Source organism: Psammomys obesus, unplaced genomic scaffold (genome assembly GCF_907164565.1).
Source record: "Psammomys obesus unplaced genomic scaffold, mPsaObe1.curated_primary_1811, whole genome shotgun sequence".
NCBI lineage: Eukaryota > Metazoa > Chordata > Mammalia > Rodentia > Muridae > Psammomys > Psammomys obesus.
Genome location: NW_026592368.1, coordinates 723,514 through 729,030, shown reverse-complemented (window position 1 = coordinate 729,030; position 5,517 = coordinate 723,514). Strand labels below are relative to the sequence as shown.

General features: G+C 37.7%; 1 non-coding gene across 1 annotated transcript; it reads left to right on the top strand.

Annotated features, from left to right (window-relative positions):
• The first annotated feature begins 4,892 nt into the window (after positions 1-4,892).
• Positions 4,893-4,996, top strand: LOC129681290 (U6 spliceosomal RNA). Its single transcript, XR_008720828.1, has one exon. It is a non-coding gene; the product is annotated as a U6 spliceosomal RNA (small nuclear RNA).
• The last annotated feature ends 521 nt before the right edge of the window (positions 4,997-5,517 follow it).

Below are 5,517 nucleotides of genomic sequence, written 5' to 3'. Positions count from 1 at the left end.
TCTTTGGGTATGTGCCTCATAATATGCTTACCCTGTGCTATGAGTATATACTATGTGTGTCTTTCTGGATCTGGGTTACCTCACTCAGGATGATCTTTTCTAGTTGCATCCATTTGCCTGCAAATTTCATTATTTCTTTATTTTTAATAGCTGAGTACTATTCCATTAAGGGAAGAGAACACAATCCCATGCACAAAATCTTTGACCCAAATTTTGCAGGGATAAAAATAGAGGACAGTTTGAGGGAATGCCTATCCAATGCCTGGCCCAAACACTCACCCTATCAGAGAGTGCCAGTCCCTGACACTAGGAAGGAAGCTCTGCTAAAAATGCAGACCACAGCCTGGCAGAGTTGTCCTTTGACAGGCTCTACCTAGTAGCATCTCCAAACAGATGTCAATACTCACAGCCAAACATTGGGCAATTTGTAGGAAGTCTTGTGAAAAAGTGGGAGGAAAGAGAAAAGGATCTAACAGTGGTGGGAGCTCTACAGGAAGACCAACAGAGCCAATTAACCGGGGCCCAGAGGTATCTGCAGAGACTTAATCATCAAATAAAAACTGGACCTAGGCTTCCTGCAAAGATGTAACAGATGGGAAGCTTATGCCTCATGTGGGTCCTCTAGTAAGGAAAATGGAGATGTCATTGGACTTGGACTCACTTGCCAGCTTTTTGATCACTTTGCCCAGGCAGGACTGTCTTGCCAGGTTTTGGTGAAAGAGGACATGCTCAGTCCTGATGAAATTTGATGAGATGTGAAGGTAGGAAAGGGAGCTTTCCTGTTCTGAAAAAAAGGGGTAGGGAAAGGGGAAGAGGAGAAGGATAGGACAGGGAGGGAACAAGTGATGGAGTTACGAGAATGTAAGGTGAAATAAATAGATAAATAGATGGATAAATAAATTACACTCTTTCAGGAGAAGGAAAAAAGGAATGGAGTACACTGCTTGAGTACACATCATATCCTCCACGGAGCCTACCCTGTTTTAGATATCCAGCTTGCCACAGAAAAACACCTACCCTCAATTTCTCTTTGTCTACCAGCATTCTGTCTTCACACTCTCATTCTCCCCAGGTCTGATCTCCACCCTCTTAAATACCTAGGTCATCTGCCATATGACCTAGGCATTAAATATTTGTTTCCAACTGGAATGTACACTGAGTATAAAGGTCATCTGGGTGCTGTGTCTGCTTTCCTAAACTAAAAGGATTTCACAACAGCATGTGGTTCCTCTTTATTGGTAAAACTGAATGATTGGGATTTTTATTCTTTTAAAAAAATAGGTCTACTTTATACTTCTTGCTGCCCTCACTGATGGAGTTGGGGTCTAAGAAAAAATAAAAAGTAAGGCGAGAAAGGACACTGGGGGAAGATTTGTGGAATCCACAGGAGATTAGAGGTGCATGGAAGTCTGCCAAGGCTGGTCTGCTTTGGAGATTGGGATGACAGTGTGGCATTTGGTCTAAGAAATCAGAGATAAAAGTCTGTGGGCAGCCTACCTAGATTTCTGGCAGGTATGGCCAGTGGTTTCCCAAGCTGTTCTTCCTGGAGTTGGAAGCTGGGATACAGCAAAGAGAAGGGAGAGGTAAAATAGGAGGGGAATGTCTGTAGAATCCACAGAAAAAGTGGCAGGTAGCAAGACAGGATGTAGCAGGTGTTCTGTTGCACCACTCAGGATGAGGTTGAGGAGTTAGGTATGGAGAAACAGGGAGAGAAAAATGTTGCATGCAATCTATCTGGTTATCTGGAAGGCATGGCTTCCATTTGGCTTATTTTTTGTCAGATTCATTATTTAACAATTTTCCACATGTATTCAATGGATCACAGGTATGCTCCCCCTACCAACACTTGTCAACACTCATCCTTAACCATCCTTATGTAGTTTCAATTTTTTTTCAGCTTTGTATGTATCCTATTTGGTTTCATCATGATCATCTGCATGACCATTGGATTCAGACCATACCTTGGAGCAGAGTGTAGTAAGCAGTTGTTACACAAGCTAATTATTAACTTATCCTTTCTTTGGATATCTTTGCAGGACATAGTTTAGCAGGGAAAGAAAGAGAATCCCCTCATTTTTCTTCAGCTCATACTTAACAGAACCAATGAGGAAACTTATCCATAATTGTTGATGTAATTGTTAATGCCAAACTTGTGTAGCCTGGAAGCAGGCAATTCACATTCCTCATTTTTTTTTATCCTTTTTGCATTTATTTCCATTACATTTCTTGAGTGTTGGGGTTGATGCTTTAGAAGTCCTTGTTTGTTAATGGGGATTAAAGCAAAACATCTTCTCAGGATATTCCACACTCACACTTCTTGGCAGTCAGCACATATCACAATGAAAAGGCTTCTTTGAGCAAGGAGAGTGTTACTTTGCAATGTGTGTTAACACAAACATTTAGAAGATTGTTTGATAATAAGTAGATTAAGCTAAATGGCAGCATCACATTCTTCCTTATATGATATGACCTCCCTCCTTCCAACCATGAATTTTCATGTGGGCTTATAGTACCAGGAATGAAATACTCTTTGATAAATCTTCCTCCTGTGCATTTTAGCTACATTGTGTTTCCATAAATATATTCAATATATAAATGTAGGAGCACTTCAGTCACAAATATAAAAAAAATCATTCACAGTTTTCTGTTAGTGACTATATTTTGAAACAATACATAAATCAAAGTATGGTAAGCACATGATAAAAATAAAAATTCAAAGATTCACTGATTCAATATTAAAGAGTAAGCAAAGCCTATTTTTAAAAGAAGCATTTATTTTATATAAATTAGTTAATAATCACATATCATGTAGCTTAATTAAGTCAGAGATAGAATTCTATGCCTAAAGCATACATTGTACAATAGAAAATCAACAACAAATCACTCATAACAGAAACAAACAAATAAGATCTGAATGTTGAAAACAGTTGAGAAAATATCCTGAGAAAAAGAAAAGAAACAAGAGAGTAAAACAGATTTTATTGTCCTGAAAATACACTTGATGAATATTTAACTGAAATATTAAACACGAGAAAATCCATTGATGTGGTGTTAATTGTCAGAAATTCACAAAGGTTTAATTTATGTAATAGAAATAAGGCATTAAAAACAGAGGTGTATATGCTTTTAATTCAAGATAAAAAACACAAATATTTAGGAGCAAAGTATTCAGATTTTCTTCTTTGAATGACTAGAAATATTTCAAAAGTTCTCTCCCCATATGTTAAAATTTTCTGTAGCTAAATATAACAACATATTACTAGTGCAGAATTTAAGCTTTAAGAACAAAATGGTATGTTTTATTTCAAAATTATTAAGAGTATGAAACAAACTAGAGTATTATTGGATTATAAGAAAATGAGTAAATGTGAGTCTCATATTTGAGAACAATACTTTTTGTTCATTAATTTTGTTAATTAATTACAAACACTGTTGTCCATATAGTACAAAATACATGACCAGAATTAGAGATTATTTTCATAAGGGGAAGTAAGAATCCAATTAGAATTATACACTATTATTCAGTAATCTTATGATTTATAATACAGATGCAGCCTACACAGAGGAATAGAACTGATCTTCTTTGATTTTTATCACCATTGGTAAAGATGGCTTTATTGATTTGAAATGATTCATAGAGTATTTAAATATATGTTTCTGAAACAATAGAGGAAGGTGAGTCAAGGAACATTTCAATGAGCTGAGGCTGAGTAACAACTTAGGGGGAAGGGGACTACCTGAGGAGTGAATCACAGACACTTCATTTCTGAACAGATATGGATCAGTGCATGAAGTGTCCAGAAAGTCACTATGCAGACCCAAACAAGAACCACTGTCTCCAGAAAACTGTGAGCTTTTTGGCCTACGACGACCCCTTGGGGATGGCTCTCACCATCACAGCACTGTGCTTCTCTGCATTCACAGCTGTGATCCTAGTAGTCTTTATGAAATACAGAGACACAGCCATTGTCAAGGCCAATAATCGGGCTCTCAGCTACACCCTGCTGTTGACACTCATCATATGTTTCCTCAGTTCCTTGATCTTTATTGGCCATCCCGACACAGCTACCTGCCTCATGCAGCAGACAGCATTTGGAATTTTGTTCACTGTAGCTCTCTCCACAGTGTTGGCCAAAGCTATCACAGTGGTTATTGCATTCAAGGTCACTGTTCCAGCTAGACTGGTGAGGTGGTTAATGGAATCAAGAGCCCCTAATTTCATCATTCCTTTCTGCACACTGATCCAACTTGTTCTCTGTGGAGTCTGGTTGTTTACCTCTCCACCCTTTGTTGATCAAGATGCTCATGCTGAACATGCCCACAGCATCATCATATGCAACAAAGGTTTAGCAGTTGCTTTCCACTGTGTCCTGGAATACCTCTGCTCCTTGGCACTTGGGAGCTACACCATGGCCTTCTTATCCAGGAATCTGCCTAACACATTCAATGAAGCCAAGTTTCTGTCATTCAGCATGCAGGTATTCTTCTGTGTGTGGGTCACCTTCCTTCCTGTCTACCACAGCACAAAGGGGAAGGTCATGGTGGCTATGGAAGTCTTCTCTATCTTGGCTTCCAGTGCAGTACTCCTTGGCTTGATCTTTGTCCCCAAGTGCTACATCATTTTGATAAGGCCAGATAAGAACTGCTGTCTTGACATCAGGCACAAAACCCATTCAAGAAGGAATATTCATTTCCTTCTTATAATTAAAAATTAAAATTAAATTAAATTAAAATTAAAAATTAAAACTTCTATATTAGTAAATTAAATACAATGGCTGAAACAAGTATCCCACTATTCTTAATCTCTTATTCAGTGTCCCACAATCTCTTAATCTCTTACAATACAATGTGATTTCGTTGGTTCATAATTCTTCATTTCATTTCAATAAAGTGTACTATGTTTGGCAGCACATATACTAAAATTGGAATGATACAGAGAAGATTCACATGGCCCATGCACATGGACATGCAAATTTGTGAAGCATTACATATTTTTTTGGAAAACATGATCCTTCATTCTGCTGGGTACAAGAAAGATGGACCTCCTAGTAAAAAGATTACCTCCTAATAAAAGGTTGAAAAAAGGTTTTCTAAGCTAACATTCCGAAGAAGCAAGCTGGAGTAATCATTCTAGTATCTAGTAAGGTAGAATTTTTTTAGGATTTATTTATTATTTATACAACATTCTGCCTGCACATCAGATTATGAGCCACCATGTGGTTGCTGGAAATTGAACTCAGGACCTTTGGAAGAACAGCGAGTGTTCTTAACCTCTGAGCCATCTCTCCAGCCCCTAAAGTATACTTTCAACCAAAATTAATCAAAACAGATGGGGAAGGGTACATCATTGTCATCAAAAGAAAATATACTAAGATGATGTTTCAATTCTGAATATCTATGCCCCAAACACAAGGGCACCCACATTCATTAAAACAAAACAAAACAAAACAAAACATTACTAATTTAAATCACACATCAAACCGCACAAGTTAATAGTGGGAAATTTCATCATTCCAC